This window comes from Phyllobates terribilis, unplaced genomic scaffold (genome assembly GCF_046119375.1).
Source record: "Phyllobates terribilis strain yellow unplaced genomic scaffold, ASM4611937v1 Scaffold_11__3_contigs__length_659146591, whole genome shotgun sequence".
In the NCBI taxonomy this organism is placed as follows: Eukaryota; Metazoa; Chordata; class Amphibia; order Anura; family Dendrobatidae; genus Phyllobates; species Phyllobates terribilis.
The window spans coordinates 574,378,067-574,394,766 of record NW_027362771.1 but is presented as its reverse complement, the minus strand read 5'-3'; the positions used below and the strand labels follow the sequence as shown (position 1 = coordinate 574,394,766).

Sequence of the window (16,700 nt, the reverse complement as noted above, 5' to 3'; positions counted from 1 at the left end):
GCCACCAGTCACTGATTAAAAAAAAAATACAGTACTCATCTGTCCTTTTTGCGCCCAATGCTCCAGTCTCCTCAGCGTGTGGTGTGAAGCGCTGGACACCTCGTCTGACGTGTCAAAGCAGTGGGCGCGATGACGTCATTACAGGGCGCCCGCTGCTCTGACACGTCAGACGCCGAGGAAGAATGATGCTGATGCTCCCTCCTCCATCATCATTTCTCACACTTGGCCCCCCTCCGGCCATCAGCGAGAGCAATGAAGATAGAGGAAGGAGCGTCAGTAGACACTTCCACCCCCATCATTCTGTGTGGGCGGCTGGGCAGCGCTGGTGCTAACAGGCAGAGGCGGGGCTCAGTGCGGTGCCTGCTGCGGTGAGGGGCCCCATAGCAGTGGTGTGGCCTGCCGCCATTGGCGTTACGCCAGTGCCTAAGGCCAAAAGAATAAGCAAAGAAATGTGGAGAATCAATTACAGAATTAATATCTTGTCAGCTGCTTCCCTGGAGATTACTCCAAATAGAGTCATGTTATGGTTTTGGGGTGCTGTTATATGGTCATGTTATGGCGGTGTTACAGTCACTATTTGCTTTTGTGTGTTCATAGTATTGTGGTATTATTCAGTCACTATTTGCTTTTGTGTGTTCATAGTATTGTGGTATTATTCAGTCACTATTTGGTATTATTGGGTGTTTATGGTACAGTCACTATTTTTTTCGTTTTTTTTCATTATAAGCTTCTGGTAACAGCCTCCCCAACCCCCAATTCATCATAAGTCCCTGTTTAGTGTTCTCTTCCACCCCTATTTCATTGATAGCGTCCCCTCCCACCCCCAGTTCATTATGAGACCCTCTTAGTATCTTTCCCCACATCAGAATTTTCCTAATTTCTGCATAAATTTGACCTAAAACGACATCAGCTTTTCACAAGTGGATGAAGAACCAAATCAAATGAGTCCAAAACATTAAACTTTTACACTTTTTTTTAAAGAAAATAATCCAATCTCACATGTATGTGAGTGACAAAAGTATGTGAACCTTTAAGGTTAGCAGATAATTTGAAGGTAGGATCGATAGGGAGGGTTAACATATGGCGGTATTTAATCACTATTTGTTATTATATGGTCACAGCATGACAGTATTGCTTCTCAGCTGCTCTAGCGCCATCATCAGGAAGTCCCTGGTAATGCAATCCTCTAACACATAAGTGAAGGTTCCCCCAGGACGCAGGAGCAGACAGTCTGTATAGCAGGAGGTGGTGACACTATGGTCAGATGGAGGATGAACCCTCTCCCCTCCCCCAGCCTGGGGGGCTTTTCTTTCTTCCATTACAGACTTAGGGGAGGGGCGTTATTAGGATATCCACTCCCAGAATCCTTTGCTCCCACAGCCCCCTAATGACTTTGTCTCTCCTCAGTGTAGACAGAGCCCCAGATCCGGAGGCCGCAGCTCCTCACAGATGGCCTCCAGCTTTGCGCAGTGGCAGTATCATAGCCCATGAGGTTTATCCGAGGCGTGATTATTGCTAGTTGAAAACTTTTCCCAATACCCCGCTATGAGGGCTCGTAATACAGTCAGCATGGCAATTTTTGATAGTCTCCCGGGAGACTGAGTAGGTGGTTAATAGTAGAAGAAGAGCTATTGCTGTTTAGCTGGAATAAATCTATATACAGTTGTGTTGGAGCCGTATGTTACATGTGTCGGGCTGAGAATCAGCAAAGAAACATGCGGGATCAATTACAGAATTACTATCTATTCAGTACCTTCCCTGGAGATTTCTCCATATATAGTCATGTTATGGTTGTTTTTTGTTATTATGTGGTGATGATATGGCAGTATTCAGTCACTATTTGGTGTTATTATGTGGTGATGGTATGGCTATATTCAGTCACTATCTGGTGTTATTATGTGGTGATGGTATGGCGGTATTCAGTCACTATCTGGTGTTATTATGTGGTGATGGTATGGCGGTATTCAGTCTCTATCGCGTGTTATTATGTGGTGATGGTATGGCGGTATTCAGTCACTATTTGGTGATATTATGTGGGGATGGTATGGCGGTATTCAATCACTATTTGGTGATATTATGTGGGGATGGTATGGCGGTATTCAGTCACTATTTGCTGTTATTATGTGGTGATGGTATGGCGGTATTTAGTCACTATTTGGTGTTAGTATGTGGTGATGGTAAGGCGGTATTCAGTCACTATTTGCTGTTATGTGGTGATGGTATGGCGGTATTCAGTCACTATTTGCTGTTATGTGGTGATGGTATGGCGGTATTCAGTCATTATTTGGTGTTATTACGTGGTGATGGTATGGCGGTATTCAGTCACTATTTGCTGTTATGTGGTGATGGTATGGCGATATTCAGTCACTATCTGGTGTTATGTGGTGATGGTATGGCGATATTCAGTCACTATCTGGTGTTATTATGTGGTGATGATATGGCGGTATTCAGTTACTGAAGAGCAGTCAGATGGAGGATGAACCCTCTCCCCTCCCCCAGCCTGGGGGGCTTTTCTTTCTTCCATTACAGACTTAGGGGAGGGGTTTATTAGCATATCCACTCCCAGAATCCTTTGCTCCCACAGCCCCCTAATGACTTTGTCTCTCCTCAGTGTAGACAGAGCCCCAGATCCGGAGGCCGCAGCTCCTCACAGATGGCCTCCAGCTTTGCGCAGTGGCAGTATCATAGCCCATGAGGTTTATCCGAGGCGTGATTATTGCTAGTTGAAAACTTTTCCCAATATGTTGCCATGACGGCTCGTAATACAGTCAGCATGGCAATTTTTGACGGTCTCCCAGGGGATTGAATAATGGTGTTAGTATTAAAAGAAGTGTTTATCGGATATAGTTATGTGTATACAGTTGTATTGGAGCCGTATGTTACATGTGTCGGGCTGAGAATTATAAGTGACATTTCACTTCTCTGAGGACAAGAGAATCAGCAAAGAAACGTGCGGGATCAATTACAGGATTACTATCTAGTCAGCTGCTTCCCCGGAGATTTCTCCATATGGAGTCATGTTATATACACTGCTCCAAAAAATAAAGGGAACACTCAGATAACACATCCTAGATCTGAATGAATGAAATATTCTCATTGAATACTTTGTTCTGTACAAAGTTGAATGTGCTGACAACAAAATCACACAAAAATCATCAATGGAAATCAAATTTATTAACCAATCGAGGCCTGGATTAGGAGTCATCCCCAAAATTAAAGTGGAAAAACACACTACAGACTGATCCAACTGTGATGTAATGTCCTTAAAACAAGTCAAAATGAGGCTCAGTATTGTGTGTGGCCTCCACGTCCCTGTATGACCTCCCTACAACGCCTGGGCATGCTCCTGATGAGGCTGAGTATTGTGTGGCCTCCACGTGCCTGTATGACCTCCCTACAACGCCTGAGCATGCTCCTGATGAGGCTGAGTATTGTGTGGCCTCCACGTGCCTGTATGACCTCCCTACAACGCCTGGGCATGCTCCTGATGAGGCTGAGTATTGTGTGTGGCCTCCACGTGCCTGTATGACCTCCCTACAACGCCTGGGCATGCTCCTGATGAGGTTGCGGATGGTCTCCTGTGGGATCTCCTCCCAGACCTGGACTAAAGCATCCGCCAACTCCTGGATAGTCTGTGGTGCAACGTGACGTTGGTGGATGGAGCGAGACATGATGTCCCAGATGTGCTCAATCGGATTCAGGTCTGGGGAACGGGCGGGCCAGTCCATAGCTTCAATGCCTTCATCTTGCAGGAACTGCTGACACACTCCAGCCACATGAGGTCTGGCATTGTCCTGCATTAGGAGAAACCCAGGGCCAACCGCACCAGCATATGGTCTCACAAGGGGTCTGAGGATCTCATCTCAGTACCTAATGGCAGTCAGGCTACCTCTGGCGAGCACATGGAGGGCTGTGCGGCCCTCCAAAGAAATGCCACCCCACACCATTACTGACCCACTGCCAAACCGGTCAAGCTGAAGGATGTTGCAGGCAGCAGATCGCTCTCCACGGCGTCTCCAGACTCTGTCACATGTGCTCAGTGTGAACCTGCTTTCATCTGTGAAGAGCACAGGGCGCCAGTGGTGACTTTGCCAATCCTGGTGTTCTGTGGCAAATGTCAAGCATCCTGCAGTGTTGGGCTGTGAAGACAACCCTCATCTGTGTACGTCGGGCCCTCATATCACCCCCACTGAGTCGGTTTCTAACCGTTTGTGCAGACACATGCACATTTGGGGTCTGATGGAGGTCATTTTGCAGGGCTCTGGCAGTGCTCCTCCTGTTCCTCCTTGCACAAAGGCAGAGGTAGCGGTCCTGCTGCTGGGTTGTTGCCCTCCTACGGCCCCCTCCACGTCTCCTGGTGTACTGGCCTGTCTCCTGTAGCGCCGCCAGGAGCTGGACACTACGCTGACAGACAAAGCAAACCTTCTTGCCACAGCTCGCATTGATGTGCCATCCTGGATGAGCTGCACTACCTGAGCAACTTCTGTGGGTTGTAGAGTCCGTCTCATGCCACCACGAGTGTGAAAGCACAACCAACATTCAAAAGTGACCAAAACATCAGCCAGAAAGCATTGTTGCTGAGATGTGGTCTGTGGTCCCCACCTGCAGAACCACTCCTTTATTGAAGGGGTCTTGATAATTGCAATAATTTCCATCTATTGTCTATTCCATTTGCACAACAGCATGTGAAATTGATTGTCAATCAGTGTTGCTTCCTAAGTGGACAGTTTGATTTCACAGAAGTTTGACTTACTTGGAGTTATATTCTGTTGTTTAAGTGTTCCCTTTATTTTTTTGAGCAGTGTATTTTTTGTGTTATCATGTAGTCATGGTATGGCTAGGGTGTCGGCACCATTGAAATTGTTCCAGAAAATGAAGTATTTCTCCCAGAGCATTATTACAATTCCCCGTATTTTGTACACGTTTGTGAGTGTTGGAACAAAATATAAAAACAGAGGAAAAAAAAGGCAAATTGGACATAAGTTTACACAAAACCCCAATAATGGGCCAGACAAAATTGTTGGCGCCTTCAACTTAATATTTGGAATGTGGAATAAATATCTGCAATCAGTCGCTTCCTATAACCATCAGCTTCTTACACCTCTCAGCAGGAATCTTGGACTCTTCTTACAATCTGCACCAGGTCTCTCATATGTGAAGGGTGCCTTCTCCAAACAGTAATTTTAAGATCTCTCCACAGGTGATCAACGGGTTTTAGATCCGGACTCATTGCTGCCACTTCAGAACTCTCCAGCAATTTGTTTCCATCCATTTCTTGGTGCTTCTTGAAGTATATTTGGGGTCATTGTCCTGCTGCAAGACCTATGACCTAAAATGCAATCCCAGCTTTCTGACACTGGGCAATACATTGTGGCCCAAAATCCTTTGGTAATCCTCAGATTCCATAATACCTTGCATACAGTAAATCACTCAGTTCCAGAGGCAGCAAAACAGCCCCAAAACATCTTTGAACCTCCACCATATTTGACTCTAGGTGCTGTGTTGTTTTCTTTGTAGGTCTCATTCTGTTTTCGGTAAACAGTAGAATGATGTGCTTTACCAAAAAACTCTATCCTGTTGTCATCTGTCCATAAAACCCTTTCCCAGAAGGATTTTGGCTTACTCACTTACAATTTGGCAAACTTCGGTCTAGCTTTTTTATGTCTTTGTGTCAGCAGGGGGGGTCCTCCTGGATCTCCCACCATAGCGTTTCATTTCATTCAAATGTCGGTGGATAGTTTGTGCAGACACTGATGCACCCTCAGGTTGCAGGACAGCTTGAATTTGGGGCTACTTTTCCTCAGACTATCCTGCGTTGCAACCTTTCAACAATTTTTCTCTGCCGTACACGTCCAGGGAGATTAGCTACAGTGCTATGGGTTGTAAACTTCTTGATTATGTTGTGCACCGTGGACAAAGGAACATCAAGATCTTTGAAGATGGACTTGTAACCTTGAAATTGTTGATATTTTTCAACAATTTTCATCCTCAAGTCCTCAGACAGTTCTCGTCTCCTCTTTCTGTTCTCCATGCTTAGTATGGCACACACAGATATACAATGTAAAGATTGAGTCAACGTCATCTCTTTTTTTTTTTCATCTGGTTTCAGGTGTGATTTTCATATTGCCCACGCCTTTAACTTGCCACAGGTGACTTTGTCCAGTCCCTGATATCATCCTCTCCCACCGCCCAAGTCATTATAAGTCCCTGATGATGTCCTCTCCCCAATTCAAACGTTATGTCTTATGAGATCATCTCTGCATTGCTGGACAAGTCTGGAATACAGAAGTGATTTTTTTTTTCCAGAACGTGGAAACCAATGGACAGTATGAATAGTTGGAAGTGGTGATAGTGTGTAACCCGAAAAGAGGAGCAGATGGCCGATAATTTAGGAGAAAGTCATTGTGTCAGAATGTGTGCACAGGTGGTGATACTGTGTAACTGGAAAGAAAAGCAGAAAGCAGATAGTTGTAGGAGAAAGTGTGTGTGTGATACTATGTAACAAGAAAGGAGGAGCAGACGGCCCACAGCTGCAGCAGAAAATCATTGTGTCAGTAATTATGTACAGAAACCTGGATAGCTCAGTCGGTAGAGCATCAGACTTTTAATCTCAGGGTCCAGGGTTCAAGTCCCTGTTTGGGCAGAAGCCTTTAACAAAGAGGAAAACAATAAATGTTGTTTCATGAGGATATAAATGAGACCTAGAGAAGGACAAATGATGGAGACTATTCAGGAAAAAATCATGGTTACCATAATTCTTTTGATTTTGGACAGTCTTAAGTGGTGACCATGTTATCCTTAGCTGCTCTCTTGTCGCCAACAACAGGCGATCACTGATAATGTAATGTACTAGAACATAAGTGAGGGCTCGTTACATATTCCACGTAGTAGGAACTTGTAGACAGTCAGTATAGAGGAACTATATGAAGGTATTCAGACCCTATTTGGTGTTATTATATGGTCTTGGTATGGAAGTAATCAGTCAATATTTGACAATATAATGTGGTCACGGGATGGCGGTTTTAGGTGAGTATTGGTTTAATCATGTGTTCCTGGTATAACCGTAATCAAAATTAAAAGCAAACCCACAGTAAGAGGAATTAGAATCAATTCATTTTGGGGGGAATTTACAATTATGTGTTTATAGTATGGTGGTTTTCAGTCACTATTTTTAGTTCTTATCACTATAAGTCCCTGCCTATCCCTGAAATCATTATAAGCCTCTGATAGCAGCCTCTCCCACCCACAATTGATTACAGCTCCCTGTATAGTGTCCTCTTCCACCCCTAGTTCATAATATATCCCTGATAGTGTCCACTCCCAGACCCCAATCCGTTATAAGTCCCTTTGGGTATCCTCCCCAATGTCAATTCATTATAAGTCCCTGTATAGCATCTTCTCTAACCAACTAATTCATTAAAAGTCCATGATGACGTCCTCCTCCTTTTTCTCCCAATTCAATATAAGTCCCTGATAGCGTCCGTCCTCACTCTCCAGTTTATTATAAGTCCCTGATATCATCCAGTCCCATCCACAAGTCATTACAAGTCCCTGATGACATCCTCCCTCCAATTCAATCGTTAAGTCTTATGGGATCATCTCTACATTGCTGGACAGGTCTGGAATACAGAAGAGACGGTTCCCTTCCAGGACGTAGAAACCAATGGACAGAACGTATAGTGGTGAGTGGTGATAGTCTGTAACCAGAAAGGAGGAGCAGACGGCCGATAATACAGGAGAAAGTCATTGTGTAAGTGACCATGTACAGAAGCCCGGATAGCTCAGTCGGTAGAGCATCAGACTTTTAATCTGAGGGTCCAGGGTTCAAGTCCCTGTTCGGGGGGAAGCTTTTAATAAAGTTTAAATAAACAATATTTAAACAATATTTCGTGGGACAGATACAGATTTGTGAACACAGGCACAGTATGGAGGATAAGGTCACATGTACTGTTTGTTACATTGTCGCTTTAAGGAATGTATAAATAGCTGAAGAAGCCGACCCCAGAAATTGCTATTATGTGGTGATGGTATGGCGGTATTCAGTCACTATTTGGAGTTATTATGTGGTGATAGTATGGCGGTATTCAGTCACTATTTGGTGTGATATAGTTATACTATGGCTGTGTGCCCACTATGTGTTTTTTAAGCTTTTCTGCAGCAGCAATTCCGCTGCAGAAATGCTTAAAAACCGCTTGGTAGAAGGTCTGCCATGTTCCCCAATGATAATCCGCATGTGCTTTGCACATGCTGCGGAAATTCAGCTGCGGATTATCATTGCGGAAAAATCCACAGCACTACCAATTATTTTACGGAATTGTGGCGTTTTCGCCGCCATTGACTCGCATTGGACCGCAAGACATCCGCATCACTGCATCTGTACATGCGGATTCCATGCGGTTCAATGTGCGGATGGTACCCGGGTTTGGAGAAGAGGAGACTCTCATCCAGACCCAGGTACCATAGTATCTGTAAAAAATATAATAAAATAAAAAATATACATTATACTTACCTTCTGATGACGGCCGGAGTCCTTGTCCTGGCATGCCGGCAGCTCACGGTAGACTAAAAGGACCTGCGGTGACGTCATGGCAGGACAAGGACTCCGGGGGCCATCAGAAGGTAAGTATATATTTATTTTTACCATTCTTTTATGGTCACACTATATAAATCTACGCCGGTTGCATGGATTTATATAGTGTGACCAAGTTGTCAAGCACTTTCCAAGTGATGCTAAAATCGCTTGGAAATCAGGAAAAAATAAAAAGATTCATCCAGTCTATTCAGCGCTCCCAAACGACAGGCACCAGGTAGAAGTATTATAGATCTTCAGAAATTTACTTAGGATAAAAATCATCACAAAACGATACATAGAACAACGCGTTTCGGCTATATATTTATACAAAATAGCCTTCCTCATGTGAGATATGGCAATATATATGTGTAGAACAGGCAAGAAAGCTTGTAAAAGAACTTCAACATGACGTTTCAAGGATGGAGCGAGACTGCCATCTACTGGCCAGATACAGTCAAGCGGAACCAAAATATGCAAGGGAAGTTGCAGGGAGAGCAGGTTCAGACGCTGGACCCGATCAGGTGACTTCCAGGAAGGAGTTCCGGGAGATAAGAGGCCAGCGCGCCAAACCAGAGGGTTCTTTGGCGCCAAGCAGCAGAAAGGAGCAGACGTGCTCCCTGCGTCCTGAGAAACCCCGCGTGACAGGCCAAATCCAGAGGCCTGAGAGGTGCTCCAGCCGGGCACCGGTAAAAGAGCTCTGGATCCCTCACAGTTGTGACCCGAGTGCTGCGCCTGCTGAGGAGACTAGGAACCTGATCGCGGTGCTGAGTGAGTTCGCGGAACCCGACGTCACCCGCCGACAGACGAGGCCTGGACCCCCCTATCCAAGGCTCGAGAGACTGCCTCCAACGGCCAAGCAGAGAGGAGTTGAGAGACGGTTGCCCCAGGAAAGTCACGCCAGCGGAGACAGAGGAGCTGCATACGTGAGCAGGGCCGTCACTTCCACTGTTCACCCACGGTACTGGGGACAATTGGGTTTAGGTACTCAGGTTGGGAGGGGAACGGTTGGGGCTAAAGTAGCACAACGTGATTTAATTGAATTTATCCGGAAGAGACTCACGGCCAATCGGGAATAACCGGTGACCCACGCTAGAGCCAAATGCACAGTTAAAGAACTTAAGTGGTGTCTCCCATGATTGAGGGCATCACCTTACTTTGAGAGACTGCGCCTTACTTTAAGAGACTGCGCCTTACTTTGAGAAATTTCGTATTTTTCTGATATTTCAAACCACTGTTCATTACCCTTGTTGCTAATCCCTTGTTTCAGTATACCTGTTGTATAAAACTGGTTACAATCATCTCTGACTGTTCTCGCCTTGGGTCTCTGTGCGTTGCATTCCGGCACCTGCTTTACATATGTATAAATCTATAGCTGAAACGCGTTGTTCTATGTATCGTTTTGTGATGATTTTTATCCTAAGTAAATTTCTGAAGATCTATAATACTTCTACCTGGTGCCTGTCGTTTGGGAGCGCTGAATAGACTGGATGAATCTTTTTATTTTTTCCTGATCTTCATTCCACGGTCTCCTGGCTGAGAGATCCGTTGTCTCCAGACTATAGCTGCACATCAAGGAGACAAGGCATCTCAGTCAGACCTAATAGGTCGATACGCTATACCACAAGCTACATCAAAGGTGAGCAAATCAGCTTCTAAAAAAGAATATATAAAAAAAAAGAGTTGTACTAAATTATCTGCACTTAGATCTGCGCCCGTGTTTTTTGTCTTTCCCCCTCTCCTAGACCCTATAGCCTTGGGGTCATAAACCTCTGACCAAAATCACCTGGAAAGCGCATGACAACCCGCATGCGGAAATGCATGTGAAGAACGCTCCACATCCGCATGTCCCTGGCAGGAAAAACACATGTACAATCCGCCTGTACAATCCGCATGTATAATCCGCATGCACAATCCGCATGTACAATCCGCCTGTACAATCCTCATGCACAATCCGCATGTACAATCCGCATGCACAATCCGCATGTACAATCCGCCTGTACAATCCGCCTGTACAATCCGCCTGTACAATCCGCCTGTACAATCCGCCTGTACAATCAGCATGTACAATCCGCATGCACAATCCGCATGTACAATCCACATGTACAATCCACATGTACAATCCGCATGTACAATCCACATGCGTTTTTTCTGCCAGGGAGATGCAGAAACGCTCAGGAAAAATCCGGAGCATTCTGAATCATGGGCACATAGCCTTAGGCGGCATTCAGTCACTATTTGGTGTTATTATGTGGTGATGGTATGGCGGTATTCAGTCACTATCTGGTGTTATTATGTGGTGATGGTATGGCGGTATTCAGTCACTATCTGGTGTTATTATGTGGTGATGGTATGGCGGTATTCAGCCACTATTTGGTTTTATTATATATGGTGATACTATGGCGGTATTCAGTCACTATTTAGTGTTATTATGTGGTGATGATATGGCAGTATTCAGTCACTATTTAGTGTTATTATGTGGTGATGGTATGGCGGTATTCAGTCACTATTTGGTGTTATTATATGGTCATGGCATGGCGGTATTCAGTCACTATTTAGTGTTATGTGGTGATGGTATGGTGGTATTCAGTCACTATCTGGTGTTATTATGTGGTGATGGTATGGCGGTATTCAGTCACTATCTGGTGTTATTATGTGGTGATGATATGGCGGTATTCAGTTATTGAAGAGCAGTCAGATGGAGGATGAACCCCCTCCCCTCCCCCAGCCTGGGGGGCTTTTCTTCCTTCCATTACAGTTTTAGGGGAGGGGTGTTATTAGCATATCCACTCCCAGAATCCTTTGCTCCCACAGCCCCCTAATGACTTTGTCTCTCCTCAGTGTAGACAGAGCCCTAGATCCGGAGGCCGCAGCTCCTCACAGATGGCCTCCAGCTTTGCGCAGTGGCAGTATCATAGCCCATGAGGTTTATCCGAGGCGTGATTATTGCTAGTTGAAAACTTTTCCCAATACCCCGCCATGAGGGCTCGTAATACAGTCAGCATGGCAATTTTTGACAATCTCCCAGGAGACTGAATAATGGTGTTAGTATTATGCACTTCTTTTATCGGAGATAATTACGTGTATACAGTTGTATTGGAGCCGTATGTTACATGTGTCGGGCTGAGAATTATAAGTAACATTTCACTTCCCCGAGGACAAGAGAATCAGCAAAGAAACGTGCGGGATCAATTACAGGATTACTATCTAGTCAGCTGCTTCCCCGGAGATTTCTCCATATAGTCATGTTATATATTTTTGTGTTATCATGTAGTCATGGTATGGCTAGGGGGTCGGCACCCTTGAAATTGTTCCAGAAGCTGCAGTATTTCTCAGAACATTATTATAATTCCCCGTGTTTTGTTCTACATGTGTTTGTTTCCTTTGTGAGTGTTGGAACAACACAAAAAAAACAGAGAAGAAAAGGCAAATTGGACATAATTTACACAAAACCCCAATAATGGGTCGGACAAAATTGTTGGCACCCTCAACTTAATATTTGGTTTCACCCTTTGGAATAAATATCAGCAATCAGTCGTGTCAGGAAAACTTGCCGGCCGGTGAGTGCAGCTCTCTGGCGCCCCCTTGCCTCTCAAGTCAGTCAAGGTACTGCACCTAGAGTAAGTAGTGCCAGGAAGCTGCCACCAGCGGGGGAAGATACTGGGGTGTGTTGTCCCTTACACGTCACCAATCCGTGACGCCACAATACAGGCACAACTCTCTGGCACCCCCTCGTATCTCAGGTCAGTCAAGGTACTGCACCTAGAGCGAGTGGTCGCCGGAGAGGCCGTCCTGTAGCCCACTGGGTATTTGAGGCCCTCTGCAGTGAGGGCGGTATATATATATTTCCCTGGCTGCGCCAGTAATATATATCCACACCTGAGACTGTCACTGCCAGCCTTCCTCAAATCCTCCAGATGGTATGCTGCCACCAGTTCTGGTTTGATACAGCCCGGTATTAATGGACTTGTATCGGGTCAGGAACCAACCCGGTAGCGTTTATGGCTTCGGGGAGGAGAACGATTACAGAACAAAAGAAACAGAACTATTAAATTTTATATTTAATCCAAAAGGGAGGCAGTGTTTAGGAAAAATATATACAAGGATGTTACAAAGGGGGCATTAAAATACATAAACAGTTACATAAAATAAACAGGGTAAAGAGTGAAAATTACTTACACTACACGATCGCAGAGACGATTCAATATAGTGGGAGGGGGGGTTCTCCAGATTGCTGTTATTGAACAGGACCCTTTGCGTATAATTCGTATTCCCCCCAGCAATGAGTACTTCTGTCTTCCCCATAGATTACTTTATACCTAAGGAGAAATCTGGCCACACGCCCCTTGCGGTGACATCATGTGGGCCGGTCTTCAGCCTGTAGATTTTTATTAGAAATGCTGACTTTTGCGATAACTCATCGCTCGTTAATCGCACAAGCTCGCAAACTACGCCATATTTTCCCTCATGATTTTATCTTTCTTTTGATATTACACATCACATCGCTCCAGTCTGCTATTCCGGGGTTCTTGCACTACGGCCCCCCGATGTTGGTTACGGCCGTGCAAAAATACCTGCATATTCCGGGGCTGATTTGGTTACTCCACATATGGGTCCCGTTATTGTCGGACCTATAGAACTCATATTATTTCATATCTAATATCGGAGTCATCATGTCTGCAAATTCCCCTTTGAAGCTGGGGAACTGGTCTTCAACAGTTACATGTAAATTAGCGCAAGCCCGCATAGTAATTACCCCCTGCTCTCTCAGAGACAAGAGGCTTGGTTCCCTAACGAAGTTTTCACACTTCTTCCCTGGCCGTGTGTGAATAACTATTTATCAGTCCTGCGTTAATTCGGGCTTTGTGCTGGCAGAAGGAAAATGGGACAGCTCGGTGCTGACAAGTGGTGATAATTTGCATTAGACACTGTATGATTGTCATCTCTGGACAAACACTACAGCAGAGGGCATGGGAGAAGGGCTAATATTCTGTTAAGCTGTCCCTGATATCAATATTTTATAATATTTCTGACAAGTCGGTTCCTATAACCATCAGCTTCTTACACCTCTCACCTGGAATCTTGGACTCTTCTTTTGCAAATTGCTCCAGGTCTCTCATATGTGAAGGCGTCTTCTCCCAACAGCAATTGTAAGATCTCTCCACAGGTGATCAATGGGATCTAGATCCGCACTCATTACTGACCACTTCAGAACTCTCCAATGCTTTGTTTCCATCCATTTCTGGGGGCTTCTTGAAGTATGTTTGGGATCATTGTCCTGCTGGAATACCCATGACCTAGGATGCAATCCCGGCTTTCTGACACCGGGCAATTCATTGTGACCCAAAATCCTCAGATTCCATAATACCTTGCAAACAATAAATCACCCAGTTCCAGAGGCAGCAAAACAACCCCAAAACATCTTTGAACCTCCACCATATTTGACTCTAAGTACTGTGTTGATTTCTTTGTACGTCTCATTCTGTTTTTGGTAAACAGTAGAATTATGTGCTTTACCAAAAAGCTCTATCTTGGTCTCATCCATAAAATGCTTTCCCAGAAGGATTTTGGCTTACTCGCGTACTATTTGGTCTAGCTTTTTTATGTCTCTAGGTCAGCAGGGGAGTCCTCCTGGATCTCCCACCATAGCGTTTCATTTCATTCAAATGTCGGTGGATAGCTCACGCTGACACTGATACACCCTCAGCTTGCAGGACAGCTTGAAGTTCTTTGGAACGTGATTGGGGCTCCTTTTCCCAGGACTATCCTGCGTTGCAACCTTTCAACAATTTTTCTCTGCCGTACACATCCAGGGAGATTAGCTACAGTGCTATGGGTTGTAAACTTCTTGATTATGTTGTGCACCGTGGACAAAGGAACATCAAGATCTCTGAAGATGGACTTGTAACCTTGAAATTGTTGATATTTTTCAATAATTTTGATCCTCAAGTCCTCAGACAGCTCTCGTCTCCTTTTTCTGTTCTCCATGCTTAGCATGGCACACACAGATACACAATGTAAAGATTGAGTCAACGTCGTCTCTTTTTTTTTTTTTATCTGGTTTCAGCTGTGATTTTCATATTGCCCACGCCTTTAACTTGCCACAAGTGACTTTGTCCAGTCCCTGATATCATCCTCTCCCACCGCCCAAGTCATTATAAGTCCCTGATGATGTCCTCTCCCCAATTCAAATGTTATGTCTTATGAGATCATCTCTGCATTGCTGGACAAGTCTGGAATACAGAAGTGAATTTTTTTTTCAGCACGTGGAAACCAATGGACAGTATGAATAGTTGGAAGTGGTGATAGTGTGTAACCCGAAAAGAGGAGCAGATGGCCGATAATTCAGGAGAAAGTCATTGTGTCAGAATGTGTGCACAGGTGGTGATACTGTGTAACTGGAAAGAAAAGCAGAAAGCAGATAGTTGTAGGAGAAAGTGTGTGTGTGATACTATGTAACCAGAAAGGAGGAGCAGAAGGCCCACAGCTGCAGCAGAAAATCATTGTGTCAGTGATCATGTACAGAAGCCCGGATAGCTCAGTCGGTAGAGCATCAGACTTTTAATCTGAGGGTCCAGGGTTCAAGTCCCTGTTCAGGCTGAAGCCTTTAACAAAGAGGAAAACAATATATGTTATTTCATAAGGATATAAGAGACCTAGAGAAGGACAAATGATGGAAAAAATCATTGTTAGCAGAATTCTTTTGATTTTGGACAGTCTTAAGTGGTGACCATGTTCTCCTTAGCTGCTCTCTTGGCGCCAACAACAGGCAATCACAGGTAATGTAATGTACTAGAACATAAGTGAGGGCTCGTTACATATTCCACGTAGTAGAAACATGTGGACAGTCTGTATAGAGGGACTATATGGCGTTATTCAGTCCCTATTTGGTGTTATTATGTGGTCTTGGTATGGAAGTAATCAGTCACTATTTGACAATATATTGTCATGGGATGGCGGTTTTAGGTGAGTATTGGTTTAATTATGTGTTCCTGGTATAACTGTAATCAAAATTAAAAGCAAAGCCACAGTAAGAGGAATTAGAATCCCCCTCCCCCCAATTTAATTTTGGGGGGAATTTACAATTATGTATTTATAGTATGGTGGTATTCAGTCACTATTTGGCGTTATTATGCTTTCATGGTATAGAGATATTCAGTCACTATTTGGTATTATTATGTGTTTATAGTATGGTGGTTTTCAGTCACTATTTTTAGTTCTTATCACTATAAGTCCCTCCCCATCCCCCAAATCATTATAAGCCTCTGATAGCAGCCTCTCCCACCCACAATTGATTACAGCTCCCTGTATAGTGTCCTCTTCCACCCCTAGTTCATAATATATCCCTGATAGTGTCCACTCACAGACCCCAATCCGTTATAAGTCCCTTTGGGTATCCTACCCAATGTCAATTCATGATAAGTCCCTAATAGTGTGCTCCCCTGTCCCACAATTCATTATAAGTCCCTGTATAGCATCTTCTCTAACTAACTAATTCATTAAAAGTCCATGATGACGTCCTTTTTCTCCCAATTCAATATAAGTCCCTGATAGCATCCGTCCTCACTCTCCAGTTTATTATAAGTCCCTAATATCATCCTGTCCCATCCACAAGTCATTACAAGTCCCTGATGGCGTCCTCCCTCCAATTCAATCGTTGCCTCTTATGGGATCATCTCTGCATTGCTGGACAGGTCTGGAATACAGAAGAGACGGTTCCCTTCCAGGACGTAGAAACCAATGGACAGAACGTATAGTGGTGAGTGGTGATAGTCTGTAACCAGAAAGGAGGAGCAGACGGCCGATAATACAGGAGAAAGTCATTGTGTCAGTGATCATGTACAGAAGCCCGGATAGCTCAGTCGGTAAAGCATCAGACTTTTAATCTGACGGTCCAGGGTTCAAGTCCCTGCTCGGGCAGAAACTGTTAATAAAGTTTAATTAAAGAATATTCAAACAATATTTCATGGGACAGATACAGATTTGTGAACACAGGCACAGTATGGAGGATAAGGTCACATGTACTGTTTGTTACATTGTCGCTTTAAGGAATGAATAAATAGTTCAAGATGGTATGTGGTGATGGTATGGCGGTATTCAGTCACTATTTGGTGTGATATAGTTATACTAT

The 16,700-nt window shown here is 44.4% G+C and overlaps 7 non-coding genes across 7 annotated transcripts; all 7 read left to right on the top strand.

Moving 5' to 3' along the window:
- The first annotated feature begins 1,458 nt into the window (after nt 1-1,458).
- Nucleotides 1,459-1,598, top strand: LOC141168203 (U4 spliceosomal RNA). The gene has a single exon (XR_012251949.1). It is a non-coding gene; the product is annotated as a U4 spliceosomal RNA (small nuclear RNA).
- Nucleotides 1,599-2,662: 1,064 nt separating this feature from the next.
- Nucleotides 2,663-2,802, top strand: LOC141168452 (U4 spliceosomal RNA). The gene has a single exon (XR_012252188.1). It is a non-coding gene; the product is annotated as a U4 spliceosomal RNA (small nuclear RNA).
- Nucleotides 2,803-6,570: 3,768 nt separating this feature from the next.
- Nucleotides 6,571-6,643, top strand: TRNAK-UUU (transfer RNA lysine (anticodon UUU)). The gene has a single exon. It is a non-coding gene; the product is annotated as a tRNA-Lys (tRNA).
- A 1,127-nt stretch (nt 6,644-7,770) lies between these two features.
- Nucleotides 7,771-7,843, top strand: TRNAK-UUU (transfer RNA lysine (anticodon UUU)). Its single transcript has one exon. It is a non-coding gene; the product is annotated as a tRNA-Lys (tRNA).
- A 3,618-nt stretch (nt 7,844-11,461) lies between these two features.
- On the top strand, nt 11,462-11,601 carry LOC141167799 (U4 spliceosomal RNA). The gene has a single exon (XR_012251589.1). It is a non-coding gene; the product is annotated as a U4 spliceosomal RNA (small nuclear RNA).
- A 3,495-nt stretch (nt 11,602-15,096) lies between these two features.
- On the top strand, nt 15,097-15,169 carry TRNAK-UUU (transfer RNA lysine (anticodon UUU)). The gene has a single exon. It is a non-coding gene; the product is annotated as a tRNA-Lys (tRNA).
- Nucleotides 15,170-16,416: 1,247 nt separating this feature from the next.
- Nucleotides 16,417-16,489, top strand: TRNAK-UUU (transfer RNA lysine (anticodon UUU)). The gene has a single exon. It is a non-coding gene; the product is annotated as a tRNA-Lys (tRNA).
- Nucleotides 16,490-16,700: the final 211 nt, after the last annotated feature.